This window comes from Diuraphis noxia, unplaced genomic scaffold (genome assembly GCF_037042655.1).
Source record: "Diuraphis noxia isolate RWA-SAM2 unplaced genomic scaffold, SU_Dnox_SAM2 contig0003, whole genome shotgun sequence".
In the NCBI taxonomy this organism is placed as follows: domain Eukaryota; kingdom Metazoa; phylum Arthropoda; class Insecta; order Hemiptera; family Aphididae; genus Diuraphis; species Diuraphis noxia.
Window position 1 is genome coordinate 41,514,884 of NW_028301713.1, and position 14,416 is coordinate 41,529,299.

The 14,416-nt window shown below is 25.2% G+C and overlaps 1 protein-coding gene across 1 annotated transcript in view; it reads left to right on the top strand.

Moving 5' to 3' along the window:
* The window catches only part of LOC107170321 (uncharacterized), a 54,449-nt gene that overhangs the window by 932 nt on the left and 39,101 nt on the right, over positions 1–14,416 (top strand). The gene's annotated exons all lie outside the window — the stretch shown is intronic.

Consider the following 14,416-nt stretch of genomic DNA (forward strand, 5'->3'; position numbering starts at 1 on the left):
TGCCTACTTAAAAATCGTATACACTGACAAATTATTTATTAATTATAATTGTTTAAATATCTAGCTAGAGAAGGGTAATCTAAAAATAGACAAGATATATTTATACATCTCATTGCTCAACTTTATTTTTTTTTTTTATAGACGCAAATTATAAGATATAAATTGTAAAAATGCAAAAGTAGCTAAAGTTATATATTATATTCACTCTTTGGTCAAATAACAAAATATATAATAACAAAAACCCGTGAACAAATCAAATGCAATTTTTGCTAGTATTTAGTCAGTATGTTTAGTAAATAGATTGAAACTATGAAATTACTGAAATATCGTAAAATATGCTTGAACATTTTCAATATAAGTTTTAACTTTAGATCAAACACCAACTGAATCGATGAATAACTAATGGAACTATGTTTGATTACTGAAATTGCCTACCTCTGTAATTTATATACTACTATAATGTCTATATGGCCATGAAGGCATGAACTAATGTCCAAAATCATTAAATACCTTTGCTATACCATTATATTATTATATGATACCTACCTATGCCTTGCTTTATTGATAAAAAACATGATACTAATATAGACTGCGTTTTGCTTTATTTACTTCGACACACAGTGTACATTAATTAAATAATTCATATTGAAAATAATATTTATTTTTTTATCTTGTCTAGTAAAAACCAATTTCAAATATTTTTTTTATCTAGATATATATTTAATGGAAATAGGTTATCTGAGATTAATTATCTATAATTCTAGATGATTTTATGTGACGAGATTTTCAATATTTTGTTTTGATATGAAGATATTTTTTTGGTGGGACGGTGTTAACTTTTCAAAACTATTGACAATAGAAATAGTAGATAGTAGTTTTAAGTTTCATTTTCCATCAGTTATTTTATGAGTATTCATTACTTGTGTTTTGCTATAATTATTTTATAGTATGTATACTGTTAATTATCAATATGTATCGAAGGGTTAGTTTAATCATACCTATTTAAACAAACACAAAGACGTAATTTTGGGAGGGGGGGAGAAGAACAACTGCCTTCTTAGATAATTAACTGGGTGGTCAATAGTGTCTTTTTATCTTAGAGATTTTTGTTTCACCACACTTGCACTCTTTACGAGAATTTACCCCAGATTACGTCTATGAACACGCGTATTTAATCGTAAAAATGTAGTTATATTACTTATATTTATAATAATAATTATATTATTATTATATTTAGAACAAAAATTCTGTTTTACAATAATCAGCTAGATCATTTTTTGGTTATCTTTGAGTAAAACTAACAAATTACAATATTTTATTACATTTCAAATTAAATTAAGATTAATGATAGATACTGCATCTAAAGAAATCTTGAGGTTGCAGATCGTATAACATTGAAATTCACTATACAATAAGCGTTTTTATACGAATTTTGTCAAGTCTTAAGTGTGATGAGTAAATATTTTTCAAAATGTATTAAATATTTCAATAATCGTTTAGCAAATAAATTATATTGACAAGTTAATTAACAATTATAGTAACAAATATAACTGACTTTTGGACTAATTTTTGTCCAAATTAATATTTTTACTGTCAATTTTGGGTCCCATGTTTAGGTTTATTTTTATTGCTGAAAAAAAATTTTATTTAATATTCATACATTGAATTGGCATAATTTTTTTTTTTTTTTTTGTTAGGTATATCTGTTAAACCCTGCATATAATTTATAAGTATCTAAAAATAAAATCTTATCAATAAATGAATGATTTTAATTTTAACCAAGTTTTTGAAATTGAAATCACTAAGTTTTTTAAATAAAAATCCATGACATTTAAAAAAATGATTAAGAATGTATTAATCCCATATTCTTCTGTTTAACCATTCCTATACTTTTCACTATGAATCTACTCTTCTAAGGAAAAAAATGTTGTGTATCGAGTCTTAGCTATCCCTCCTCAAACTTTTTACCAAATTTAGACCCCCACCCTCCTATATATTTTGTTTTAATTAAAACTATTTGTGAAAATACAGGAATAATCAAATTACATCAAAATTGAAAATTGAAAAAATTCGAAATTAAGATATTCTTAAAAATGTATTGTGGAATTTATGCTAACTTTATTTTTTCATTTTCACTAATAAAAACTTACGAGGAACCTTGTATTACATTTTCAAGCTTTTTGACAGAGCGAAAAATTTTTTATCGACATTAATATTAAAAAAAAACTAATAATAATCAAAACTTGCATATGTATATCAACAGGTCGTGTATCTACAGTGAATTGTTTTCGAGTTACATCTAAAACCAAAATTGATTATCTCAAAAATCAATTTTTGTTATTCTCTGTTCTTTTGAAGACTACTGAGAATTTTAAATTTTAACCTCCCTAATGTACCAACTAGAATTATTTTCCCACCGAAAAAATACTAAAATTGAAAATTGCATTATTTCAACTACTTATCGTGTACACAGACACAAATAAATATAAATAAATAAATATAAAAACACACATTATTGTTAAATCAATACATTCATTTTTCCACTCAGAATCTAAAATAAACTTTTTAAAAACAGTTAACTGAAAACGATCAACAAATGCTAATATTTTTCACAAGATACGTCACACGTGATGAATATTAACACTATAATCCAATTAGGTCCAATATTAAAAACATTTGGCATTATATTTCAATATTTGCGTACTGTGTCATGTTGTTGGGTACATTTCTTAACTTTTTTTTATTGTTTATATAATATATATAAAAAATTTTCCTTTAAGAATTATAAGAATATGTGATAAATGATAATAATTATGTATTATATTCCTTAACTTAATAAAAATAAGCAATTATACATAGTATATAAGGAATATTACATTAATAGTACCTACATTAATCTATTTACTTATACATTTTATAAAACTATGCAGCTTTTATAGAAGTTGTTTAATTTTGAAACTTAAATCAATATTAATCAATTAAATTTAGTGTTTTAAAATTTAATTAAGATTACAAAGTATTTTTTTGTAAAGTAGCAACTTGCACCAGGTATTGTAATAGGCACCTCTACAAAACAAATCAAAATAATATTTAACAACAGTAAGTAATTATGATTATATAATAATTTAAAAATGTAACAATTTACCACAGCTGCAGGTGGAATAAAATAATAAATAAAATTTCATTAAATAATTTTAGTTTATGCACTTAGAATAAAAATGAATAAAAATATTGTTTATGCTTTCTATTAACCTATTTTGTATATTCAATATTTTAACACTATATCTATACCTAATATATAAAAAAGACAAATTGTTTATTCGTTCCGGTTGATATTTAGAACTGCTAAATCGATTTTAATATTTTTTACCATTATAAAGCCTTAATGGCCCTAAATTTTTTTTATTGATAATTTTTAAATATTTTATTTAAAATATATAATCTATCAGAAATAATAATTTATTTTTATATATTAAAGAGTTATAGATGATTACAAAATTAGCAATTAGTTATTAAGCACCATTAATAAAAAAGCGGGTAAGTTGTGGATGTCGCTCTGCTGTACAGTAGGATACAAGTGGGTTACTGTAATGGATGGAATTAAATTTGAATCCAATGATATTATATCATTGTATACGAAAAACGATTCTGAGCGAAGACGGTTTATCTGTCTAGGATAAGTATATTATAGATTATTAAAATTTTTCAAATCTTAGATTTAAAAAAACAATTTTTAATAATGTCTAGTTTAAAATAATTTGCGAATTTTCGTGATTTTCGTGATTTTCGTGATTTTTACATATGTTGTTAAAATTCAAACTTTGAATGCTTGTAAAAAAAAAATTGTGCCAATATATTTCTTTTATATTTCACCTGCTATTGTAAAAATATGTTAGGAGCCTTATATAAAATTTTCAAATCTTAGATCTAAAACGAAAATTTTTTATGAATTTCTAGCGTTAAATAATTTGTGATTTTTACGTATGTTGTCGAAATTCAAAATTTGAACGCTTGTAAATAAAAATTGTGAGTATGTATTTCTTTTATTTTTCAACTGCTATTGTAAAAATATGTTAGGAGCCTTTTATAAATTTTCAAATCTTAGAATTAAAAAGAAAAACTTTTATGAATTTCTATCGTAATTTTTACGTATTTAGTCAAAATTTGAAGTTCAAATGCTAATTTAAAAAAATTGTGCCTATGTATTCTTATAATTTTTTAATCACTATAAGACTAACTTATGAAAACCTCTGTATTAAATTTTCAAGTATTTTGATAGGGCCAAAAAATTTTTATCGACACTTCAAAAAAAAAATTTCTGAAAAATTTAAAATTTCAGTTGTCTATAAATATCTCAAAAAAAGTCAAAATATTTTGAAAATTAAATCATGTAAAGAAAATGCCAATCTTAATAATTGGTAAAATTTTCATGTGTCTACGACTTATACTTTTTGAATAATAACAAATATTTAAATTCGTTTAAGGATAAATCGTTATCGTTACGCTATTTCGAAAAAATTTAAAATTCAAACGCATTTAAAATTTTTCCTATAATGTAGCTTCGAGTTTTATCTATAGCTATTTGAAGGAAAACTTATGGAAAACTTAGTGTTGTATTTTTAATTCTTAGTTATAATCACAAAAAAATTTATGATTTTTCAACTTCAAAATTACTTGCAAATATTCGCGTTTTCGACAGATTTCGTAAAAATTTGAACTATAAACACTTATAAAAAAAAAAATGTGACTAACGATTTTTAATTTTTTTTAGCTACAATTAGAACAACTCATAAGGAATCTTGTATTAAATTTTCATGTTTTTTTGGTTGTCCAACATTTTTTCACCGACACTTCAAAAAAAAATTCTCAAAAAAATCGAAAATTTCAGTGGTCTATAAATAACTCAAAAAAATTCTTGGAAATTAAACTGTATATAGATATCACTAACATTAACATTTGGTGAAAATTTCTAGTATTTACAGTGATTAGTTTTTAAATTACAACCATCTAAAAATATCGATTTGTTCCAAAACTGGTTTTGCGTAAAAATTCCCGTTTTTCTGTCATTTTTTTTTTTTTGTTTTTCTCGATTTTTTTTGAAAACTGTTGGAAAATGTTTACTTTTGACACGGGATCTTGTTATGGAAATTTTAAACATCACTAAACTGGATACAAATGACGAATTGGACGTCAATTTGAATCACAACAAAGAGCATTTGGTATTTTTAACGGAAAACTATGTCAACGGGATCAGTAATAGTAATATTATAATCTTAACAAAAAGACAGGTGAAAACAAAATATGTATGTGATTAATCATTATTCATTAACTTAAAATTGGACACATTAAATAGATAATTAAAGAATAGAAAAAATATATACCTATAAAATCCAACCCAAGCAAGCTGAAGTATAGTAAAGAGTGTCTACTCAATGACATATCAACCAGTCTCTGTATAATTTAGACAAATTTACTCGTTGTTTTTAGATTGTAAATATACAATACTTAATATATATTTTGTTGTAAATTTCTCGTGGTACTGTAGGTGTTTTATCTACAGTTAATTGCTTATGATTTCACTGAGTTTTACCAAAATCGATATAAAATCACTTAATACTTCACATGACTCAGTTATAAATATTAAATACATAGGTAATAATATAAGTTATCTGAGCATAAAATGTTAATTGATATTTAATAAATTTAAAGATGCTCAATATTGACATTGTTAAAATATTAACTAATTGACAGTTTATTATTGCTTTTAATAGTTTTTATAAGATTAATGGTATTTCAATTAAAACATAGATATAACATATAGACGCCGAACAGTTTCTTAATACTATATTTTTTCAAATGCGCCAAATCAACAATCAATCTTTTGGTTGATTCATAGTACATTTTCCTGTATTTATACAGGAAATATGGAAATTACGTATAGTAGTAATTATATTTTATTAATAAAATATGGTATGTTCGATAGTTGGTACCAAATATCCAAATTAAAACTCGAAAGAAAGTCATTATCTTTATAATTTAAATACATATGTTAAAAAGCTTTAAATTAGTACACAACTTTATATTTAAAGAGGAACAAAAAGTTTTCAATTTTCTTTTTATTAGTACTAAACAGAACTTAGTTACTTTTGTAGTCATATTAAACGGTTATTATAAGCTCACTAAAATATGAATAAAATATTGGCAAATGACTTAACTGCATAACGTGTGATCATTGGCCATTTCACACAGATGTCATTAATTCATTACACGTATATAATATATATGGATACCTATAATTTCAAGACATATGTGAAACTAAATTTGACTATTCTTTAACTTTTTATGAATTCCAAAATTCTAAAAAACGTGGTCAAGGAAACAATATATGTGATAGCGAGATGGAGATTACCTCCTCTCCCTTCCAAGGTTATAAATCTTTTATTCGCATGTCTTCAGCTATAAAAAGAAGTAGGACTAGATATTGACCGCCACGCCGTGTCTGTACCCATACTATTGTACATGTATTTAACGTTAAAATTAAACAGTAATAAATTACCATATTATTAACATACTAGAGTTTACTATTTTTTTAAATTATTTTCCAAGTTAATTCACTATTCTCATAATGTATACATTTAATTATTAATTTAGTGTTATCCATCGAAACAGTTTTTTTAATTTAGACCAGGGACATAATTTATAATAACTCAAGAAAATATGATTTAAACTTTATCAATTGAATCCAAAATGTTACCATGGCTTTACAATTAAGAAACTTTTTGTGGATTATCTGAATTAAAGTGGATTAATAACTTGTTGAAATAACTTTTATTATAACACAACATGTCAACAAAAAAAAAATAAAATAAATAATAGAATTATAAATAATTTAATTTTTAGGTAATAATTTATTTAATCGGACACATGGTTATTAAATAATTATTGGCATACCTACAACCTACATAACGAATATAGAACTTGATTTTATAGAAATGATGCATTAGTTTTACAGTAGTATTATAATTTCTAAACAACAAATCTATTTGCAAAAAAAAATTCCCCTAATGTTACTTGCAGTAACATAATGAAATATAATATGAATGCAAGACGTGTCTTACAACGCATACTTATAAGTTTTTAAAAATTAAGTGGAATGTATATTTTTTATACATGTTTTTATAAACCTATATAATGAAATATCGCTCAAGGTTAACTATATACGGCTTGACTTGATGATGTTCTTATTATTATAGATTAATAATAAGATATTAATAAGATATATGTCATTAAATATAAAATAAATATATATATATTATTTTTCTTGTATTTAACTAAAGATAGAATGTTTTTATGATAGTATATGAGTATATCTATATTTAAGTGCTGAGTATATAATTTAAGTTATAACTATAGTTAGAAGGTACTTCACATAGTAATATTAATAATGATTACAAAATATCATACCTACATAACATATTATAAAATTGATTATCGTTTTGTTCATGTTACAATGCGTTTAAATTAGTTCATAACTCTATTACTGTACCATTTCATCAGATTGTATGAACTTACTGTATCATTAATGATTATATTGAACGCTATAAATAATGATTTCTGTAATTGAAAAAATGTCTAACTTCAATTTGAAAACAAGGGATCTTATTGATATAAATTTTTATGCTTAACTTAGGTACAACTAGAAATTTATTTAATTTATTTAATACGTGAATTTCCCTAAAATAGTAGGTAGCTTACTTAATCTTAGGATTTACGATTAATCTGTGTTACAAATTAATTAATATAAAATATGCGTTAACTTTTAACACAAAAAAAGAACTTTGATGACTAGTTTTAACTAACAAATCTACGTATATATATATATATAAATGGATTTCTGTATATCTGTCTGTTTGTTCTTTGTGCATTCCTAAAGGACTAGACCGATTGCGACGAAATTTGTTACAGAGATATATTAGACCTATGGACAGAAGATAGGCTATGTTAAAAAGTGATGGGCCCAAATATTATTCAATTGAATATTTGAATTGTCAGACTTTTCTCGATAAAACGAATAAAATTACATAATGATAAACTAAATTGAATATAGTAGTAAGATTATTACTTTGTATATTTTAACCGTTATCTATCTATATGTATAAAAGTGTACTGCTAGCAAAATTACAGAAAACGAATTTAACACACAGTTTGAGACATATAATATAAGGGGTAGGATTTTTAACGGACTACGAAATGTACGGGTTTAGCTGGTTTTTATATTTTTAAGTTTATTTTTTTAGTTACGACAGTCCATATATTTAGTAAATACTTAAAACTGTACCTAATTGTAAGGATAATTCTATAACATTTTTATACTTGAAATTAATAATAAATGAAAGTTTTTCCATTTAAGAGTTTATTTAATAATTTATATGAAGTGTTCGTAATATAATCCTAAACATATTTTTAACTCTGTTAATGATGGATTATCATACGTATTTGAAAAAAAGTTATTTCACAAAAATACATAGTGTCATAGGCTCATAGCATTGTACATATAATATACTATTGATATAATATATAATATATAATATTGAATAATATATTATTCAATTTTTATTTTAGTACTCCAATCGTATAAAATATTTTTCTCTAAAGGTTTACCCATATGATAACTATAATAATAATTATAGTGTCTGTCCCTTAAAAGAGACTGCCTGTGTATAATAGGTATGCGCATTATTTATATAATTAGACAAATAGAACACTTCTATCCTAAAATGATTTACTAACTGTAAATTATCAACCATGTATTGCTGCAGGTTTCACCACCATTCCGATTTGTGGAAATCTCGCTATTACGCTTTTTATAAACAGCAAGAATATGAATAGAACTACCAAACCATAACATACCATGGTATGTTTATTGAATATTTAATTACTATTGCTACTAATTAGTAATTTCGTTGTAAATATCAACGTTCTAATAAGTTGTTAACATAAACACATTAGAAAAGTGGTAAGTATAGATATACAGATATTGAAGTTTTATTGAATAAGAGTATTTTAATAGTTATGATAAAAAGGTTCGAATATAAATAAATATAAATAATTAGATATCCAGATACTAATAATTATCTTATACATTTTTTATAAAAAAAAATATTAGTACAAAATAAAATATCATAAAACAAGAATGGTTAACAATGATTTTTATTTAATTTACAGAACGAAAAAAATGTACTGTACGACTTAATATTATAAAGAAAATGATTTCTGCATAATATTAATATATAATAATAATAATGTCTAAAAATGCTTTGGTCTTGAACGCTCAGTTTATACTATTATTACTACCTATAAAATAGGAGTAGGTACCTGATCCTAAACTTGCACATAAACTTATCAATCGTGAATCGATTTGAAATTAAACACGTATGTTGTACTTTAAACAAGTAATTTTAACGAAAAAATACGAGAAATTAACACCAGTATTCAAACAAAATTATTTTAATTATTTTTGAGTTGCGGCTAAAAAAGTTCGAGACAGTTTGAGACAAGTTTGAGTCCTGAGCCTCGATGTCGAACACTTATCTCACATTGATCACTTGGAAAATGATATTTGTGAGTAATGATTGGTGATGTTGAATTTTCAGAAACAAAATAATAATAATATATTTATTATTATGAATAATTGCGTGGTCGTGCATTTAAATTACGATTCTAATTGGAGCTTGGCCAACTTGTTGTTTTAATTTTTCAAAATATTAAAAAAGTCCAATATTTACACAAGAATATTTTTCGAATATGATAATATATTGATATGTCATCTGTTTTTTTTTTTTTTTTAATATTAAGAATAATTAGGATTTCTAAACCTAATAATACAATTTATACGATGCAGGATAAATGCTCGGTTAAATAATGGTAAATATTCCATTGCATACATTTGTATTTCATTTTTTTCATTTTTTTTTTTTTTTTGTGATCATTATTAGCCCAAACTACACATTTACTACTCACTGCAGATTCGCTAAGATTTTTTTAAAATTAATTTGGCTGCAGGTCAATAAAATTCTTGAATAGTAATAATTCGATAAATATTTGTTTTTAATTTCTATTAAACTCAAAACAGAGATTTTTTTTGAACTTAGAAATAGTTAAACATTTTATTTTACTTTATTTATATTATTGTGTAGGTAAATTAATAATTACAGTATAATTATTTGTGAGTATACCTATATATGTATGTGGTTGGCTATATATCAGTGCTTAAGTATTAAAGTTAAGTTTCGGTACCGACTTATTATATAGTCTAATTAGAAAAATATTATATAATGGCGTGGAACTAGTTATAATACATGCAAACCTATTAGATAGATTAGATTACCTATACCTAAAATAATTTATAGTTTTTTAAATTTAGATTATTCAGTAGATACATGGAAGTATAGACAGATAAATTAACATTCACTGTTTTATAATTTTAGTATAAGAATCATATTACAATGAATTAATAAAATATAATCCAATTTAATCATATACGTATAATATTTAGAGAAAAATGTTAAAACGCTTCGTCAAATCACTGGACGCATGAAGTATGAATTGAAGCGTTGAAGTGTTGTGCGATTATTGAGTGTAAAATTGATTTTAACTATAATGAAAACTGTAATTATTTTTCCACGTTTTATTAATTTGTTTTTAACAAAGAATAATCGTAACGTACATGGGCAACTCATAACACCTTTTAAAGTGTTGAAATCGTCACTCGGTAGAAAAACGGATAATATAACATAGGAATTATAATATTATTATAGGTCTGCACACGTCTGGATGCTTGATAGGGCTTCGCAATAATTGGAACTTGGAAGTATCAAATAACGTTATTCTAACACTTTACTCGGAAATCACATTTACTATTTTTAATCACGTGTATATAATATTATTATTTATTTTATTCACCGTGCGAGATGAATATGAGATTAAAACACCAACGCAACGCATGTTTATAGCCACGGCCACGTGACCGTTTGAATCGATCGTCGCGTTGGCATCAATAAAAATTATTTGCCTCATTCCGTATATCTCTTAGTAAAACGAAAAAAAAAAATTATATTAAAAAATTTAAATAAGTTATTAATAATAATTTCGAGCACGATAAGAGTGTAGTAGGATGTTCCTCAGCACTTTCTGACGTTTTAAAATTAAGGTCTTAAAAGTTAAGTCCCGTATTTAAATGTTATTTTTTATAAAATGTGTGAAAAAAAATAAGTGATAATGTGTTCTGTGTTATTATGAATAATGTACTTAACGTACAACATTTTAAATGCTAAAAACAATATTTTACAAATTTATAATTGGAGAATTACCCACCAATGTAACATAATATCCTACCATAGCCCAAAAACCGTTTGTAGTCATTAATCCTAGTGTTTAGAGAACAACAAATGATGATTTAGATTTAATGCGTATAAAGGAATATTAAGTTATATATAGCATACCTATTAAGTTTATGTTTTGGCATCTAGTTTTGGTTAGTTAAGGTTGTCATTATGAATGCAGTATTATGACTTGTTATTATTATTATACTGTATTATATAAAAATAAAATAAAATAAATACCTTAATAAACCTGTGTAACAATTAATAAGTTAACGTTATTTTACATGTTATGAGAAGGACTAAATAAACAAGGGGCCCAAAATCACGCATGCCTTTGCCAGTATTTTAAATATGCGTGGTGTGTCATGTGCACGATGTTACAATACGTACTCATTTACCATTTAGACGACACATTGGACTTGGAGCTCCAGGATCCTGAAAATATTATATGGCGAATATTATCGTTTGCACTAAGCTTTATCTTCAAGTGCATTTTAAAAAAAGCTCTGATCAGTTAAATGTTTCTAATTTCAATAGATATATGAATCTGTCCATTATTATCAACTTTAAGCGTGTATACCTACTTGGCTACTTATTACACAAGATACATACTAATAACTTACGCACATTTTTTTCTCTTAGAATTTAAAAGTTATCAATTTCTAGTAAAAACAATAAAAGTTGTTAGGTTTTGAATTTCGATTATATATAAAATATAATTTGATGAGAGCATTTATTTTTACGATCATCTGCACGTCAATTACTGTCATACATTGGAATCTATATTTTTTCTTTATTGGTTTTGGGCCCACCAATTGTAGAGAGGAGTGGTTGGTTTAGAACACGAGTGTGTGTGTCACGTGGCAAGGATTTGTCACTTTTTATTATATACTAATTACTAGCTGAATTCGCGCACATCGTAGCCCGTTAAAAATACTACCATTTATATTACATTTAAATAAAACTATCTCCCCTAATTTTGTAATCACACCCTCTCCTACTAACAAACTAAAATCCTAACCTTAAGTGCCTCCAATGGGCGGTTTCTTATTTCCAGCCTCTCAAAAGCCATATCACCTCCATCACATGCACTTATTGTAAAACAACATTTACAGATTGTGTATATTTAAATAAACGTTAAAAAAAAAAAAAAAAAAAACGGTTTTCACGTATTCAAATTTAGTCAATCATTTATTTTCATATTCAATCATTTTTAATCTTAAAAACGTTTTTTTTTTTTTACAATTTTACGGGTTTTTCTTTGTCTGGATACTTAGTATTTTTATGTATGTTTCAGATTAAATACCTTATAAAAAAATAATTAACTTGCAAATATTTTGCTACTATAGCATAGCGTCTATTGTAAATATTAAAATGTAATGGGTCACTAAATATTTTATGAATTAATAAATTAATTCGTTCGTCTTAAAATATTTTGTTACGTAATTCGTCTAATAGTGAAATCTATCTGGTAAGTAGTTTACCTATAATACCTCATTATCAACATTTTTTCCCTGAACACAATTTAATCACCTAATCCGTTTGTGTGAAGGGGTGAACCCTTCAACCCAATCCCGTTCATACAGTCCTGTGTAAAATATGACACTATATATTATAATGCGTCACAGGACTTTGACCAAGCTAATGACATCATAACGTTACGTACCTTTTAAGCTTATTCTAACCTTTAGAATACGGTCCTGCATGTTTTATATTCCCCTTATACTCGGAAAGATATCAGAGGATTCAAAGGATTTAAAAACTTTCCTGTATTTCAATGGTTATGCTTTGAAAATTACTCACCTTTATCATGATTTCACGTAGGTTCTAGAATTGTTGAACTTACTTAACTTTAATATCAAAAGAAAAATACTTCAATAGGTAGTAGACATACAATTTATCAACAATTATTAAGTTTGTAAAATCAATGGTATAGAATACTTAATAGGATAACATTTTTATGTACCTATAAGACTGAGTGTCCCGACGTGGAAAAAATACGAAAGTTGTTCCCAAGGATATAGTAGTGTCAAAACGAAAATAAAAATTGAGTCTCGTAGGCCGTAATGAACAGATTTTCGAAATCAACACTCGTAAAGCTAATGAATTATTTATGTAACGACTTTATTTAATATTCATAGAATCATGCGACTAATTAATTCGAACCCTATAGTCTACTAGACTTAATATCTTAATCTCATAGACTCGACTCGGATCACGTCAATTGTTTTTGTTTTAATTTCATATGTTCATTTTTGATATTGATATTTCATTCCCTTGCCTTTCATTATTCATATGTATATATAAATTATACTCGTATTTAGTTTATTTTAATATATTTTATTCAATATTTACCAACATATAGGTATGTTTATATTTGTAAAATACCAGGCTTAGAAATAAATAATTTGGAAGTAGTGTCAATGGACTCTCCCTTCCCTCAAGCCGTCCAGACTGGTAAAAATTTTATCTAAATTACTTATTGTATTATGTTATACAGATTGTATATTTTTTCTATTTTAATGAAAAAAAAAAAAAAAGAGAAAAAAATAAATAAATAATCACAACTAAACAAAATAAAAATAATTATTATTAAATAATGTCAAATTGAAATGATGCGCTAAAAAAGTTAAATGTTAGTGATGAACAGTGTGTTTTAATGACGTCTGTATATTGGCGCATTATACTCATATTATTATACAATATCATACAGCCGCTGTTGCACTTATTGTATAATAATATAATATACAGTCGACGAAGTTGATTTAGGTACGCCGCTGCCCCTCGTATCGACTACATCGTATAAGTTTTTACGCGCCCGCTCTCATATAGGACTCGTTATTATTGTTGATTCTGTGACGCGTTATTCGCGTGTCAGCTCGTATACGTATAGTCATCCAATTTGTCTTCGAACACTCCAATAATAATAAATAATAATATATACGATGAAATATTTTTCTTTTTCTTTTATAGTTGTCTCTATGACTTTATGGCTTATTATTGTCGATACTTACTCACAATCTCTCCTTCGTTTC